The 18,942-nt window shown below is 38.4% G+C and overlaps 1 protein-coding gene across 1 annotated transcript in view; it reads right to left on the bottom strand.

The window, feature by feature from the left end:
- NRXN1 (neurexin 1) overlaps positions 1-18,942 on the bottom strand; it is a 1,152,893-nt gene that overhangs the window by 510,091 nt on the left and 623,860 nt on the right. The window lies entirely within an intron of this gene.

Below are 18,942 nucleotides of genomic sequence, written 5' to 3'. Positions count from 1 at the left end.
TCCTTCAAGATTTGAAAGTTTAAAATTGTGTTGTACAGTGACAGCATTTAATGTACAGGTAAGGGGGAAAGAGACATTTGGATGTTTTGGTCTTAACATGTAAAGACAGTATGTTTACTGCCAAATTTGCTATGTCTTGGTTCCCCCATCCTTTACTATAAGAGGGATATTAATTTTACAGGGAAGTCTCACAAACTAAGAGGGGGAATACAAATTCCAAGCCGTCTTGCCTCATAAACTAAATTAATGACATCATTCAAATTCATTATTTATAATAACAGTAAAATAACTTTAATAATAAACTAGTGCTCTCAGGAATTTATAGGCCAATGTCCAAATTAGAGGCCATCAGTTTATAAATATATAAAGCTGCACAATAATAACTAAAATGAAGTTAGTGAATGTTTCCTTAGGACAAATTATTGATATGCAATTACGTAATAGTCTAATTTGGGGAGGGAAGCCATGCAATAGATATTCTGGAAAAAAAAAAAAAACCAAAAAACATTTGACAACTGATTAATACCTCTCACCTTTCTTATCATATCTGGAAATAGCAGAGATGCCGAGATTTTTTTTGTTCTGATCATATAGTTAGAGCACATATGAACCATTAGGCTAGTTTTCATTGTAGATTTCTATAACTGCAGGTTATCTTTTAGGGAGATGTCAACTAGAGGTATGACATGGGTGGATTAATCACTACCTTTAGAAATTTTTCCTTAACAAGTGTGCTGATGTTATAAAAACCAAATGGGAGGTCATAATGTTCTATAGCAAATTCAGAATGATAACTCTTCAATACAGATCAATCTGGCAGAACTCAAACTGCTCCTGCCCTTGCTTCTGTCAGTAACTCTATTTCCTTTGGTTCTGTTGATATAATCCCAAGGGCTAAGAGTAGGATCTTCAAATATATAAGAAAAACTTCATGTCCTATTCATTCCCATTTTCTTGATATTTTTTGTCATGAGAAAAATACCTGTCTTCAGAGAGAGGTCTTAGGTTTAGAATTTGAAATTTAGAATATTAAGTTTGAAAAATGGATAGAAGGACAAGTAGTCTCTTTGCAGGACAAAAGAATCTGAAATGGGTACTCTAAGGCCAGACTCACTGTTTCACTTCCCACTTCTTTACAGGCAAAGTTCTGCTGCTTCCTTTCCCTAAAAGAACTCAGTCCCAAACTCTTTAGCTCATTGTCATTCAAGAGAAGCTCTACTAAGAGGAAAAACGAAGGCAGAGGCAAATTAGAATTAAGAGTAAAATAAGGGATACATTTTCATTGAGAAGAACTTTTAAAACTGAGGTTGTTTTTTTTTTTTTTTTTTTTCAGCCGCTGTGTGGCATGTGGGATCTTCCTGGACCAGGGCACGAACCTGTGTCTCCTGCATCGGCAGGTGGACTCTCAACCACTGCGCCACCAGAGAAGCCCAAAACTGAGGTTTTAAGAATTTTTGTAAACACATTTAAACAGCTCTATTTTGTGAACTACTTTCATATACAATTAGATATTCATTTAATTTTATTTTCCCTAGAAGATGTTCCTGTAAGACTGCTGCATGTACGCTGCCCAGATCCCTGAGCTGAGTGGTGTCTTGGCACATGATTAGAAGGGCAGTTTTCTAACCGTGGAGGGGGGAAGAAGATTGGCTTTGCTGACAGTTTGATACAGATTTGAATCGCTGAACATTTATTAGCTCTGGGGCTTTAAAAAACAAGAAAATAATGGTAAACCTTGCTTTAGCACATTTATCCCTATGCTGAGAGGCTGACAGTCATGGTTTCATTTAATGTGAAGAAAAATCCAGTGAGAAAGATACTGTTATTAAATCCATTTGAAAAGAAGAGAAAAAAGAGGTTCTGGGAAATTTAGCAATTTGTCCAACATCACAGAGCTAATTTATATATTTATGTTTATAAACAGAGTATATTGCTTGTCTAAACAATATGTAACTCTGTGTAAGTAAATAAATCTGTATGTATTAAATAAAATCTATGTCTGCATTCTAAGACCTTTGTCTTTACTTATTTTATGTAATTTTTCCATGGAAGAACAATATTTCTGCCATGCATCTTTTTTCAGAAATAAGTTTAAAGTTCCTTATTTAATGTTATATTTAGAATGTAAAATAATAATAGGATCATTTTTCACAACTCTTTGACAGTTAGTCACCTGAGAGCTTGTCAGTGTGTACAGGCACACCTTGGAGATATTGGGGGTCTCATTCCAGATCACTAAAATAAAGCATATATCACAACAGAGCAAGTTACACATTTTTTTGTTTGTTTCCCGGTGTATATAAATTTACTATACTGTAGTCTATCAAGTGTGCAAGTGCAATAGCATTATGTCTAAAAAAATGTACATACCTTAATTAAAAAATACTTTATTGCTAAAAAATGCTAACCATAAGTTGAGCCTTCACTGAGTCCTAATCTTTTTGCTGGTGGAGGGTCTTGCCTCGATGTTCGTGGCCACTGACCGATCAGGGTGATGGCTGCTGAAGGCCGGGGTGGCTGTGACAATTTCTTAAAATAAGACAACAATGAAGTTTGCAGCACTGACTGACTCTCTTTCACCAATGATTTCTCTATAGCAGGCAATGCTGTTTGATAACATTTCATCCACAGTAGAACTTTTTTCAAAATCGGAGTCAATCCTCTCAAACTTTGCCACTGCTTTATCATCTAAGTCTATCTTATATTCTAAATCCTTTGTCAACATTTCAACAATCTTCACAGCATCTTCCAGGGTAGACTCCATCTCAAGAAACCACTTCCTTTGATCATCCATAGAGGAAACTTCTCATCCATTAGAGTTTTATCATGGGATTGAAGCAATTCAGTCACATCTTCAGGCTCCACTTCTAGTTCTTGTGCTATTTGTGCCACATCTGCTTCTTCCACTGAAGTCCTGAACCCCTCAAAGTCATCCATGAGGATTGGAATCGGAATCAACTTCTCCCAAATTCTTGTTAATGTCGATATTTTGACCTTTTCCCATGAATCACAAATATTCTTAATGGCATCTAGAATGGTGAATCTTTTCCAGAAGGTTTTCAATTGACTTTGCCCAGATGCATCAGAGGAATCACTATCTGTGGCAACTACAGCTTTATGATATGTATTTCTTACATAATAAGACTTGAAAGTCAAAATCATTCCTTAATCCATGGGCTGCAGAATGCATGTTGTGTTAGGAGGCATGAAAACAACATGAATCTCATTGTACATCTCCATCAGAGCACTTGGGTGACCAGGTGGATGATTTGATATTCTATCCAGACCACTAAAACTTTCTCCATATCAGCAATAAGGCTGTTTTGCTTCCTTGTCATTTGTGTTTTCACTGGAGTAGGATTATTAATTTCTTTCAAGAATGTTTCTTTTCATTCACAACTTGGCTAATTGTGGTGCAAGAGGCCTAGATTTTGGCCTATCTGAGCTTTTGACATGCCTTTCTCACTAAGCTTAATCGTTTCTAACTTTTGATTTAAAGTGAGAGATGTGTGGCTCTTCCCCTCCCTAAAACATTTAGAGGTCATTGTAGGATTATTAACTCGTCTAATTTTGATACTGTTGTGTCTCAGAGAATAGGGTGGCCCAAGGAGAGGGAGAGAGATGGGAAAAAGACCGGTTGGTGGAGCAGTCCGAACACCACATTCATGGATTAAGTTGGCCCTTTTATATGGGTGTGGTTTGTGGTTTCTCCAACCAATTACAATAGTGACACCAAAGGTCACTGACCACAGGTCACCGTAACAAATAATAACAAAAAAGTTTGAAATATTGAGAGAATTACCAAAATGTGACATAGAGACATGAAGTAAGCAAATGCTGTTGGAAAAATGGTGCCAATAGACTTGCTCAATGCAGGATTGCCGCAAACATTCAATTTTCAAAAAATGCAGTATCTGTGAAGTGCAATAAAGCAAAGTGCAGTAAAACGAGGCGTGCTTGTACATAGTTTCTCCAAATTACAGAAATCATTTTTATTCAGGAGAAAAATGTTAATACTCTTGAAAAAATTTTTTGAAGAAAATAAAAATAGATCCAGGAGAAATAGATCAAGAATAACTCACAGTACCTTTCTAAAAATAGTAATAATTAAAAAAAATTTTCTACTGAAGAGCAGTTAGTGCAATACCCAAAATTTTGCGTGTAAGCACTACCTAATGAATGACTGAGGCAATCGACTACTGGTTCTCCCAAAGGAACCAACCCAGTTTCTGAGATCATGGCCTCATACATGCCCCATCCATGTGGTGGTCATAATGGAATAAGACAAGAGGGGCACAGTGATCAGGTGAAGGGCTATAAAACTAAAAACTGATCTGAATACCTCCTGCATTTGTTATCTCTTAAGCACTTCCATTATATACCTATTATGAAAAATTGCATTGATTTACATATTAATGTTCTGCATTTCAGCATGTGCCCTTTATGTTCACACACAACAGAATACCCTCTTGTCACACACATTTAACCTACGTGACTCAGCCATTAAGTGAAAATTTGAGAGTGGGAGAAAAAAGAAACAGAATGAATACAGTCACCCCCATTGTTCTCTTCAGTGCCTTAGATTTTAAATCCTTTACTGTCACTCAGCTGAATTCTATTTTTGTCAGTTTGCCTATCAGTCAAGATGGAGAGCTTAACCTAGGGTGAGCCATGAGATTGTCTTGCAACCATTTTTTTCCCAATGTTCTCAGGTTCCTGGGCTGGGGACCTACATGCAAATTTTGATTATCTGTTTGTAATCTCAGTGATCTCTGGACAGGTGAAAAAAAAAAAGACAGAAAATCATTCCCTATACCAGCACTGTCCAATGGAATTTTCTGCTGAAAATGATGGAAATGTTCTTTATCTGAGCAGTCTAACACAATAGTCAGGAGCCATAGATGACTCCTAAGCACTTGAAATGTAGCTAGTACAACTAACTGTTTTTTAAAAAATAAAATTTAATTTAAATAAATTTAAACAAACAAATAAATAGCTACATGTGGTTAGAAGTTACAGTATTAAACAACACAGCTCTATACCATGCCCAAACCATTTCTAGGTGACTGTGAAAGGGAAAATGTTGGAGAAGAAGGAACCTGTCTATTTCTCCATATCAGGTATGTGAATTCCTAATCTTACTTTCTCTGCTTCCCAGTTTGTTTTCTTAACATAGCTAAGAACATCTCAAAATCTCTGAGACTGTATCAATTACCACAAGTCAGGGTGTCTAATTCCTAATAGGACCTTGTCGTCATTTGGACACCCTTTGATTCTTCTTATTTAAAACTCATGCATTAACGACAGCCCCTATTCTAAGTTATCTCCATATTCAAGGCTCTTACTCCTACTCCTTCTCTTATATGCTCAGAAAATACTCTATGCCTCATTCACAAAGGAACCCAAGTACACGTGATGGTAGCGCTGCCAATACACACATCACTACCACCACACATCAATTTCTCTCTATTTTTCCATCCTCCACGCTTCCTGTCAACAACGACGCCTGCATTCTTCCAAGGATCATACCCTGTAGGTGTGACATAAATAATATCCCCTCTTACCTCCTCTGGTCTATTTTTCTTTAATTATCCCCTTTATCTTTTTGTAACTTCAATCTTTGTCTATCTACTGATTATTCCACTTAATAAACAGGTAATTCTTTCTGTTCTCCTTCTGTTCTGTTAATCACACTTAAGCTGTCATAATTATCATGCTTTGTTTCCTCATTTCCCCTGACATTCTAGGTTCTACCTCAATCACGTCTCTGACCAGTGACTTGACAATCACTCTATCCAACCTTTTCCTGTATACTCCCTTGATGGTTCTTCTAGCTCTTTAATTGATCATTCTTATTTGATATTTTCCATCATTCCATTCCCTGAAATTGAGCATTACTTAAGGTGAGGGATCATCAGTCTACAACCCACCGGCCATGTCTAGTCTGCTGACTGTTTTTATGTGGCATAAGAGCTGAGAATGTTTATTACATTTCAGGATATTTTATATTGAAATCAAAATAAGATTAATAACTCATGGCATGTGAAAATATTATGAAATTCAAATTTCACTGTCCATAATAAAGTGTTATTGAAACACAGCTAAACTCATTCATTTACATATTATGTATGACTGCTTTCATGCTACAATAACAAAGTTGAATAGTTGCAACAGAGGCCGTAATACCTGCAAAGCTGTCTGAAGCAGGTTTTGATAGTTGTCTCTCCAACAGCTATACGGTCCCTTTGTTTCTGACCAGTAGAACCTCCATTTTATCCATGTACTCAGGCAAGATACACCCACCTCTACCAATAGCTTAGTCACGATTGGTCTAAATTAGTCAAGAGAAGAGGCTTAGTCTGCTCAGGCTGCTATAACAAAATATCATACACTGGGTGGCTTAAATAATGGACACTAATTTCTCACAGTTCTGAAGGTTTGGAAGTCTAAGATCAGGGTAATAGTGTGGTTCAGCTCTTGGTGAGGACCTTCCTGGCTTGCAGCTGGCTGTCTTCTTGCCGTATCCTCACATGATAGAGAAAGGGCTCTGGTCTCTTCCTCTTTTTATAAGGAACTAATCCTATCCTGAGGCCCCACCCACATACCTCATCTAACCCTAATTACCTCCAAAAGGCCCCATCTCCAAATACCATCACATTGGGGGTTAGGGCTTCAACATATGAGTTGGGCGGAGGGGTGGGGGAGGCGACACAAATATTCAGTCCAAAACACCAGTGAGCTGAAAGATAAAGGCGACCTTCAGAGAAAGGTTTTCCTTTTTAATAAAAATTGATATGTGGGAGGGAACACCCTTCTTTGCCTAGAACAGGTTTAACCAACTTGCAACAATGAAAGCACATACAGTTATCACACTCAAGCTATCAGATGGAAGGATTGAAAGCCTCCTGGTCTCTGATGACTTATTTTAACTCTTGAATTAACCGGTCCTACCATAGTCTTATTTCTAGACTTTTTATTAAGGGATAAAAAAATCCATTACTGCTTAGGCTACCTTTATTTGCATCTTCTATTACCTGCTGAATCTGAGTCAATCTTCAACAAATATTTACTGAAATTTAAATGCCTGAGTGTGCCTTTAATATATACATATACATTTATATATTTATATTGCACCTTTATTCTGTATTCAGCTATGCCATGTGTTTTTATTACTTTGAATTTTTACTTAACATTTCATTAGAATTATTACTTAACAAAGACATAACATGTCCTTGAAGGTTTGATGGAAGAAATATTATTCTATATATTATTCTATATATTTTCTCAGCATTGAACCCATTACAGATACCTAATATCTGCTTGTTGACTGAATACACTAATACATGTTGGCTGAGGGGTAAAGATAGGTAGCTAGCAGGAGGGGAGGATGAATTCTGTTCTGATTTCTTCCAAGGGTGTCATATGCAGCAAAAATGTATTGAAAGTTATCACTCCAATGACCCAGAAATCAGCATAAGAAAGAAAAGAAAGAAGAAAAAGAAAGAAGGAAAGAAAGAAAGAAAGAAAGAAAAAGAGCAAGTGTAAAAGGACTAGGATAAACAGACAACAAGGCCTCTAGGTCTCCCTTTGCTTTCTAACTTCTGTGGGGGGAGGAATTTTCCCTTTACTCTTACATTCTTGGCTGAGACATTCCTTGTAATAAAAGACAATAACAAGAGAAAAAGAAACAGAAGTTTAATAACATGTATTCCTCCTGTATACATACGAGATACCCAGGAAAGATGAGTGGCCTTGAAATGGCCACCACCTTAAATACCATCTCCAGCTAAAGGCACAAGATGATGTTGGATGGGGGGAGGGAGCCAGTTCTAGGAGGTGACCTGGTGACCTGGAAAAGCACAGGAAACAAGGGTAAGGGTGTTATGCAGATCTAAGTGTTACCTTCTCCACTGATAAAAATGTCTAGGGATTTAGAGTCATCCTTCTATTTCTGGCACCGAGAGGAAGATACCCTTACAAGTGGAGATTTCCCTTATAGATGTAAATATCTCTTACAAAAGGTGAAGAAAGGGAGAAGGGAGGGAGGGAGGGAGGGAGGGAGGGTGGTAAATGTAAAGAATATTTTGTATGCAAATGATGAACAGGTTGCAGAGGTCAATCACCCAATACTGAGGCAGCTTCAGAAATAAAAGCAGATGGTACAGCTTTTCCTTTTTCCTCTTGGCCACGAAACCCCTGCTAATTGAAGTAGCAACTGAACAAGCTGCTCTTTCATTTCGCCAGCAATATTTATGTTTCACTTAGGTTCTGCATTTCATATGAAACATAACTACACCTCATGCTTACTCCTTGTTTCTGGCATCTAAGCCAGTTCCTGCTTTCCCACAGTCCTGCTTCTTTCTTCACAAGACTTCATGAAGATGAACAAATGTATAACTCCAGGCTTAAGAGAAACAAAGTGAAATGGGCGGGTCATCTTTAAGAGTCTATTCTTAACTATAAAATGGGATATATTTAGAGTCAATCAGAGAAGTTTTTAGTTTCTTTGTTCAATTCATGAATCTCAGAACTGTGAAACAGAATTAATGTTACTAACAGCAATTCTACTGTCTATCTTAGACTGCACTAAATAGTTCTAAATAGAACTTTCTCATAGCCATTTCCATAAGACCATATTTTTTCCCTCCTGCAGTTCAGACTTGTTTTTCCAGAAACGGAAACAGCATATAAAGTGCTGAGAAATTTGCTAACCCAGCTTGCCCACATATTTATATCACTGTCAGGATACAGTATTGTATTTACCAAGATTAAATTATCTGCTGTCAAAACTCAATGAAAATCATGGTGCGCCAAACCATACTTTAGAGATGTAAGCATCTATTTCAAAATGCAAATCACATAGTAAGACACTTGTGTTTACAGGGTTATACTGTACAAAATGGAAACAGTATGAAATACTAGGCATTTCATGGACAGCAAAGACCAAAGTTGCTAAGTTTGAGAAAGAGTTTTGCATATTAGATATAGAAATGGGTTCAAGTTCCACATCTGCCACTCACCAGCTGTGCATTAATACAAGCCACTTAACAAGTCACCTGTAAAATGGGGGTAATTCCTGCTCTGTCTGCCTCATTTATGATGAACAAATGAAAGCGTGTATGTAGGTGAAAACATTATCTAAACTCTATGAGGGTATATAAATAAATGGAAGGAACGTTGAAAGCTGGCATTTTTCAATTCACCAAGGACTTTAATTTCTGCTCTAAGAATCAGTTTGTATTGCTAGAATTACAAAATTTTAGAAGTATAAGTAAACCTAAAACTCATGTAGTCAAGCTCCCTCATTTTACAGATAAAGAACATAAACCCAGAAAATACTACCGACTTATCCAAGATTAAAAATAAAAGAAATAAATAATTTGAGAAAGAAGTTTAGATTAGAACCTGTTTTTTTCCTAACTCCTAGTTCGTTGTTTTTCCCTACTGAAAAACTCCACTGTCTGTTAAATGTAGAAGTGTTTACGAGAATTTACTGATTTAAAAATAATTTTACAGTGATGTGAAATCTTTCAGTTCTAAGACATTTTCAAACTAAAATCGCATTTTATTTTTATTATATCCTAGATGGGTTTCAAGGCAGATAGTAGTTTCATTTGAAAGTGAAAATTTTCTGAACAGAGAGATGGGTAGCAGAGCCAAGCATGGAATCAACGTTTTCTACATAGCCTGGTGTTCTTTCCACCTTTCAGCTATCTCCATCATATTTTGATTATAAGGGATTCTGTTTCTTTTAATAGTGCTGCACATTATATATTTTTAAAAGTAGGACAGAGTAAAATTAATTTTGCTTGGGGAGTCTTGTGATCTCCTTTGCGATGTCTGGAGACACCCAAGGGTATCTCAAAACTAGGATGAAGAATGCCTATACCAGATTATTCTATCTCCCAAAGTAATCTGTCTCTTAATAACAATCATAATTACCTTCTACAGTATCCAGTCCCTACCCTCTCTACCAGACAAACTATTCACTGAAGTTAGGATCTCCATGGTAAAAAACTTCTCAACACTGTATGGCTAGAAGCAGACTTTCATTCTCCAAAGCCATTCTGGGAAAACCACACATGGGTGCCATCTTCCAAGTTCTTCTATGAATATTTAAGCCCTGTTTCACTTCCACAAAACTAATTATTACAGAAAAGCCTAGTTAGGTGAACTATTCTTTGTTAAAGACATGGAAAAAACATATAAATACATACTAGATGGGCTTAAATCAGCATTTTAAAGTACTGGGTGCATCTAAAAGGTCCCAAGCAACCTTTTGTGCCCAATGGTCCTCTTTGCACCAATCCTGTCTCCCCTCTACCTGCCCCTACCACCAGCAACCTAGAGCTACCTTTCTTCCATGAGGATGCTTCTAATGCAAGTTCCAGGGTTATTCTTATTTGAAGTCTTATCTCTTACATTTAATAAAATGGCCTTGCCCTCTGTGAGAATAGTTTTTATGTCAGTAAACACATGGTAGCAGTGGCATTTGGATCTGCATACGGTGTGTCTGTGGATCTAGACTATGTGTTTGGTGGGGTGGAACTGTGGGGAAGGGGGTTAAAAAAAAGAAACACTGAAGGCTAAATCTTCTTTGATCTTGAAAATATGCTAGTAGATTCCTAATTACTTTACTTAATGATGAAGGCAGCTCAGATGCCGATTTTCCTTCTGAAAAAATGAAAAGAGAAATTTTCTAATTCACTGATATCTTGTCTACTAACAAAACTTCGGTCACCAAAAAGCAGTGGATAAAGCTTGAGTGAAATGCTTTGCAACCCCTGGAATGGGAGCTGCCAAAACCCAGTAAAATTCCTTTGGGGATGTTCATACCATAGCAATCATCAAATAAAAAGTTACGACAGTTAAAGAGGAGAAGTCTTTCTAGGTATCAACAATGCAATCAAGCAGGAGGGTCCCAGAATGTCAGTCATTATAGCAAACCAGACGGACAGTGGCATCTTCTAAGATCTACAGACGGAAACACGAAAAATAACTTCCTTGTCCTTCCACCTGGCTCCCTAATATCCTACTATACAAGAACATGGATTCTCTTTCCTTCTTCCCAGGGCGTTGGCTAGAAGTTAACTGAGTATAGAAGAGCCCTGGCATTTTGTATCTCACTTTGCTTGATTTGCTTGTGGATATACAGTCCTGAATGAAGAAAGCTAGAAGTCAGATTTCTTTTACATAATTCACTAGGGACAGCCACAGCAAAATGTCAAAAAATGAATCTTTTCTTCCAGCTTGTCCAGGAATAGGCCCAGGGAAGACCTTCTGAGTCTGCTGGAACTGGGGAGAGTGGACTTTTTCTGAGTTGACTCAAAAATGCTGACAGTAAATGGCAGGTTACTGCTTAAGCACAGATGTCACTTCACTGTGTCAACTTGGAAATGATCAGTACAATCTGACAAGTACAATTTTTCTCACATGATGAGTGTATCTGGGCAGGTGCTATACTTCACTGAGGCTGCACATTGTTTTAACAGATGCACTTTTTTTAACATCTTTATGGACGTATAATTGCTTTACAATACTGTGTTAGCTGCTGCTATACAACAAAGTGAATCAGCTCTATGTATACACACTTTGTTACTCACACCACAGGAGGAAAAAAGATTCACTAATGCATATTCAAAAACAACCAGTGCTAAGATTCAGTAGGGAATAAAAAAGTTTACTAAATATTTTATCAATAATTAGAACATGGGTAATTCCTATCCCTGGGGGTGTTGATGCTACATATGCTCTAAACTTCCACTAAATTCAGAAGAAGGAAAGACAGCTTTAAGGACAAATATAGAAAATATTTTCTGAAATAGATATCCCAACGGCCTCTGCTATGGCCACGATGCATTTTGTTGTCATTTGCATGTTGCCCATTTGGTTACAGACCTTGACTTTCCTTGTCATTATGGAAAACTGCCAGAGGTACTCAAAGTAGGCTGTTATTGAAGGGCTACACCTAAACATAAAATAGTACCTCACAGTCTGCAGGGGTCACTCCGGGTTCTGATGGCTAGCTTTAAAAAACATAATTATGTTGGTAAGATTGGTGGCTCTGTTGCCCTGCTAAAAGACTAAGATCAGGCATGTTGAAGAAAATAACTCCAGCATCAGGAGTTGCAGCTTGGAAATAAGCAACAGACTGTAGTTCTAGGTAGACTGCTGGGCAGTATGATGGGTAGATGTGTACGTCTCTGAATCTTTCGGGCTGTCTCTGTATTAAATGATACAACCTAAATATGCAAGGAATACAGAGCCATATCCTTTAGAGGATGTCACAGATAGTAAGCATTGGGTAGCCAGCAATGTGCTAAGTTCTGGAACGTAAAGAAATATAAGACATGGTCATTGCTTTAAGGAGCTCCAAGATACACCTGGGGAAAACTATAGTCAACAAAATGGAAGAATATATGAACACAAGAGTGCATGTTAAATATGGTGTTATAAGTGATACAACAGCTCTTACAGAGGCAGAGAGCCTGATATATAAAGCAGCTGGGAAAGCCTGACTCTTAGCAAATTCTACATAACTACAGCTATAATCATAATCATAATTATAATCATCTTTATATTATTGTATAGTACCTATTTACAGATTACATAACATTATAAATATAATAATATTATTACTGAAAGCTCATCATGTGCTAGATCTTTTCCATAATAGATTCACTGTAATATTATAGATGAAAATAATTACCATAAATTTGAAGATTAAAACTCTAAGATTAGGCACCTTATGAAAGGTCTCATAGCTAGTAAATTAGCAGAGCTTAGATGTGAATCTGTGTCCAGAGATTTCAAAGCTCTCTCTAGATGATTAACTACAGAAGTTGAGGAGAGATTTATGGAGGAAGCAAAATTTCAATTCATCTTCAAGCATGACCATAATTTTATTGGTTGGAAGGGAAATAGCAGAGCATTTCAGGCAAGGATGTTCATATAAGCAATGGCAACAAGGCAGAGATGAGGATGACACATGATGAGCATGAGGATATAGGTGACTAGAAAGGGGAAGGCGAGAGTGGTGGAAGCAGAGTCAAGGCTCCAGATGACACAGGCCAGAATATCCAAAGAGATTCTCAGAGCTGCACTTAAGACTGGAGATGGGATGCTGAGGGAATGTGTAACCACTGAAGGTTTCAAACCTGATGAATCATCTGACTATAGTTTGCTTTTTTGTTTGTTTGTTTAGAAATACAAATGCAAACAAAGCATTATGTTACTGCCCTCATGGAATGAAGAGAATCAATAAATAAGATAAATACTAAAATAGGTAGCTTGATAGATGCTGATTACGTTTAAAGGGGAAAATAAGGCTGGAAACAGGGTTAAGGAGTGTTTGGTGAGTTGTGTGCAATTTGATACTGGATAGCCAGGAAGAAGGCTTAACTGAGAAGGTGACATTTGAACAAATAGACTCATTGCCCTTCAGTTCTCCTTTTTCATTAGTGCCCCCTCCCTCCAATGTGGTTTGTGATTATCACACACAAAAATCTCATACTTCCTTTAAAAATAGTTTGTTTTTTTTTTTTTTTTTTTGGCGGTACGCGGCCCTCTCACTGCCGTGGCCTCTCCCGTTGCGGAGCACAGGCTCCGGACCCGCAGGCTCAGCGGCCACGGCTCACGGGCCCAGCCTCTCCGCGGCATGTGGGATCCTCCCAGACCGGGGCACGAACCCGCGCCCCCTGCATCGGCAGGCGGACTCCCAACCGCCGCGCCACCAGGGAAGCCCCCTAAAAATAGTTATTTTTTGCTTTGGACTGATATTTTTGATTTAAGAAAGCACATGTACATAACTTTCAACCTACCACGGTCTTTACATATAAGCTTGTATAATGCTTTTATAACTGTTCAAACACAATTTTTCATTTGTTTTTGACTGATGCAAGAAATTTAAAGTCCATCCATTATGGTATAGGGGGAAAAATTAATCTACAGCAGACATAACATAATTCCATTTCACCCTGACTCTTCATCAAGGGTACGCTCTCTTGTTTACTGAATTATTTTTAAAGGCATATTCACTTAGTTTCTACACAATCCAAACAGAGATCATTGAATTTCTAGATCTTCTGATTTTTCTAGATGTGTACCTTTCCTCTACATAATTCTTGAATTTGGTTTTTCATCAGAACATCATGGAAGATTATGTATCACTTAAGAAACCCAAGAAATTTAAAGCATGACAATCCTCATAATTCAGAAAATAGAGTTTCTTAAAAATGTTGCCATCTGTCTCAATGGTCCTTAATTTATAGATTAGCTACTTAATTATCTACTTTGTGGTAAATGGAATATTAGTCCTCTTTTCACTTCTGTTTCCATTTATTCTTCCTTCTTTCCCCTAATTAGCTTATCTTAAAAGGATTTAGAATAAATGGATAGAGTTGTATTTCTTATATCCTTTAAAAATGAACAATTTGGGGGGCTTCCCTGGTGGCGCAGTGGTTGCGAGTCCGCCTGCCGATGCAGGGGACGCGGGGTCGTGTCCCGGTCCGGGAAGATCCCACATGCCGCGGAGCAGCTGGGCCCGTGAGCCATGGCCGCTGAGCCTGCGCATCCGGAGCCTGTGCTCCGCAACGGGAGAGGCCACAACAGTGAGAGGCCCGCGGACCGCAAAAAAAAAAAAAAAAATCAATATTGGGGGCTTCCTTGGTGGCGCAGTGGTTGCGAGTCCGCCTGCCGATGCAGGGGACGCGGGGTCGTGTCCCGGTCCGGGAAGATCCCACATGCCGCGGAGCAGCTGGGCCCGTGAGCCATGGCCGCTGAGCCTGCGCATCCGGAGCCTGTGCTCCGCAACGGGAGAGGCCACAACAGTGAGAGGCCCGCGGACCGCAAAAAAAAAAAAAAAAATCAATATTGGGGGCTTCCTTGGTGGCGCAGTGGTTGCGAGTCCGCCTGCCGATGCAGGGGACGCGGGGTCGTGTCCCGGTCCGGGAAGATCCCACATGCCGCGGAGCAGCTGGGCCCGTGAGCCATGGCCGCTGAGCCTGCGCATCCGGAGCCTGTGCTCCGCAACGGGGGAGGCCACAACAGTGAGAGGCCCGCGTACCGCAAAAAAAAAAAAGAACAACTTATAAGCTCTCCAGTCATATGAAACATTCAATGTAGTTTATTTTAGTGTAACATGAAATTCACCATTCTCAGTTTAATTGGGTAACTGGCATTTGTTCTTTCCAGCAGTCAGTGGGAAAGACAGAAAAACATTAGGTGTTTCCCAAGAGTCTAACGGGAAAGGAATGGGGTTGTGTATTTTATCCAAGACTCCCACTCCACGGAAACAACAAACTGTCTGCACAACCTGTTCTGGGCTTTTGTATTTCAAAACTCAATGATTGTAAATGTAGTTGTAATGTGGAAGAAACGGGAAAGACCTCATATAAAGACAAAACAGTTCCATATTATTTTGGTCTTAGAATGTCAAAATAATGAAAATTTTACTGTGACTTTCTGAAAACTTACGTGGAAAATAATCATCCATCAGCATCTGATTTGGTGGTTTCCTGCCCATAAGACAATTATACCTACTACTCAAATCTGTGTTGTCAAAAAACTTGGAAAGAATCATAAGAGGATATAATAAAACATCAGCTCTTTCTAAGCATTGTTCAATGTTTACAAAGCTGGATCAGAATCCACTGCTAATTTCTTCTAGCTGAGTCTCTCTTCTCAGTCTTCACTGGCTCAAAGTTACATATATCCATCACTGCCACCATTTTAAGGCAGTATAGCATAGTTTTTATGAGCAAGGACACTAGAACCAGACTGCATGAGTTCAAATCTCATCTCTGTTACTTAATAGCTCTATGATCCTGGGAAAGTTACTTGATCTCTCTCTGTGCCTCAGTTTTATCATCTGTAAAATGAAAATAACACTGCTACCTGTCAAATATTAGTGCAGTGCCTAGCACATAGTAGGACCTATGTGTTGCCTTTCATTTCTGTTATTTCTAAGGTCTATAAACCAGAAATATTATGAGACCCATGGGTTAAACACTTGTAATAAAAGACAAATGTGATGCCACAAATATACTTAAATTTTTCATTGTTTGAAACTTTTTCTCAAATATATACCTATGGTTGAAGTTTCAAATTATATGGATTATCTCACCAGACAAATTGAGGCATTATTTACTAAAATGGGGAGACATAAAGGAAAGAGATATGGGGGAGAGGGAAGAAGTGGGAGGGAAGTACCAAGAGTTAAATTAAAGATGTGAAGTTAGAGACACCTGTGAGATATCCAAATAGTAATGTTAAATACAATGTTTTATGCCAACATCTCAATATAAGGGGTCTGGGCTGAAGGTAGAAATCTGAGAGTCATGGGCATAAAGATAGTATTTAAGGACATGGGAGTGGATGAGATTACTTAGATAGTGATAGTGGGATATTAAATGAGAAGAACCCTGAAATCAAGAATTGAGTACCTTCAACAATTAGGAGGTAGGTAGAGCAGCAGAACTAGAAGATACCTGGATAGGAGGAGTCATAGAGGGGGAAGGGCAACCAGGTGTGTGTAGTGCCATGGGTACACCATGCTTCTAGGATGAAGGAGTCATAAAATGTCAAAGAGAGATTGAGTAAGATGATAACTGAGAAAACATTTAATGTAGTTAACAATGGGAAGGCTATTGGTGCTCTTAGAATGAACGGTTTTGGCTGAGTTCTGCCGGGGAAGCCAAAATGGAATGGGCTGAATAGTGAATGTCATGTTGCATTTATCATTAAAAACTTTCACAGAGCTTGGCCATGAAGGAGAGCCAAGAAAAGGGGCACAGAATAGATGTCAGGTCAAGAGGAAGGGTTAGGGGTTTATTTGTTTTTAGGATTAGTATAATTTAATATATAATGTTGAAGGTTCAAGGCAAGAGAGGGAAATAAACTGAAAGACTGAGTCCTTGAGTAGATAGGCAAGGTAAGACAGTAAAAAATAATCACAAAGTATAAGACGAAGAAGAAAGTGGAGATGGTGGAAATATGAGAGAGTCTTCTACTGGCTTCTAGCTTTGTTTTCAAGTATGGCCTTCAGTGGTATAGAAAGTGTGGGGCAAGGACTATGTCATTTGTGGATTTGTGTGAGGAAAATTCACAGCCAGTGTTTATTTATAGTTTGTTTGTTAGCACAAGCGGTAGAACATTGTTTCGTGACTAAATGATGTCACGTTACAGAGTGGAAAGGGAACTGGCCTGAGAAAGAGAATTCCAGGGGCCCTAGTTTGAGATGTGTCTCTAAATCACTATGTGATCTTGGGCTAAGCATTTGAAAAATCTCAACCTCGATTTTTTCTTCTGTAGGAGACTGATACAGATCATTGAGAATGACCAATGAATGACTGATGTCACTCTTTGTTTTATTATAGAATTTAAAGAAAGTCTTCAAAATTGCAACTATTTCACTGTCAAAATAGTTACATATAGACTTATTTTATGTTCATAGACTAAACTTGTAAAAATCCTCTAGATTTTCCATATGCCCTTTATAAAATCTGTCCTCAGTTATCTGTGGGATGTTTTCAATTTCTTAAGTTTGTCATGTAGAAATTTTAAAATAATTTTATTATTTAAGTGTTTAATTACAAAAATGTGCCTGGGGCATAAAATATAGAATTAAATACAAAAGTCAGCTTGAAGTTGTGGTACTATGGATGGACTGCATTTGAGGAGAAAACTACACCACTATCCACGACATGCTCATCAAGGGTTTTTCACCACCTCCTCCACTGCTTTTGCGATTTTAAGTGTGTTTATAAATTTCTATCCAATGACAACACAATCAAAGATGGGCAATGAATCTTTTCTTTTTCTCTGACAAAAATCTTTGGCCTTAGCCAACTTAGAGTGCAGTAAATGGCATTTAATTTTAGCTGTGGCGTATCCATTTTCTGTTCCATGAAAAATAAGTATACATAAAAGGAACAAGCTCTCATAGAAAACAGTGTGGAACACAGTTGCCTGACTTTAATTTCCTGAAATGCAAGGGGATGCAATTAACTCCTCGGTTGTGATTAGCCTGTTAGAAGCTGGGTCTCCTCAGCAAATTACAGCACCCACAGCACCCATAATGATGTCATACACTCAGTATTATTTATTTGTTTTTTGATTTACAGCCCTGCGGAAGAAGTCCTGGGACTTGTGGATTAATAACGACAGAGCCAAGTTGAAGTTGCAACTCTGTCTCTGCTCTGATTATGTGCCCGCCAATTGCCCTTTGCTTTAAAGTGGATATTTGCCAGGATTGGAGTGAAAGCACTTGCCTCAGGATCAATATTTAAGGGGCGGGACCAAAACCTCGGTGACCAAGCAATATTTAAAAATCAAAATTAATATTTTAAACATCAAAATTTGTCCATGATGGACAAAACGTCAACATTTTTAAAAAAGACAAGATCAGTAACACTGGTGTGTTGAGCTATAGTAGAGTCTGAGACAAAAGGAAAACTCAGTAATACTGATGCTTGCTTTCTTTTTTTTTTTTTTTTTTGCGGTACGCAGGCGTCTCACTGTTGTGGCCTCTCCCGTAGTGGAGCACAGGCTCCGGACGCGCAGGCTCAGCGGCCATGGCTCACGGGCCCAGCCACTCCGTGGCACGTGGGATCTTCCTGGACCAGGGCATGAACCCGTGTCCCCTGCATCGGCAGGCGGACTCTCAAGCACTGCGCCACCAGGGAAGCCCCTGATGCTTTCTTGATTTAAAATTCTGATATTTTGTTCATCACGGATTTTTTGCATTAATTTTGATTGTTTCAAATATTGCACTAATTACAGAGTGTTTAGTGCCCCCTTAAATGTTACACCCTAGTGAATGCCTCACTTGCCTCACCCTAGTCTCACACTTTTAAATTTACCACCAAAACAGCTGGCATGTAGTACACATTATACCCATAACTTGTTTCTGCTACCACGACAGAAACACAGTTCTTTGTGGAC

This window comes from Lipotes vexillifer, unplaced genomic scaffold (assembly GCF_000442215.2).
Source record: "Lipotes vexillifer unplaced genomic scaffold, Lipotes_vexillifer_v1.1 scaffold1411, whole genome shotgun sequence".
Taxonomy (NCBI): Eukaryota; Metazoa; Chordata; class Mammalia; order Artiodactyla; family Lipotidae; genus Lipotes; species Lipotes vexillifer.
Note: the sequence above shows the minus strand (reverse complement) of the source record. Positions and strands in the feature narration are given on the sequence as shown.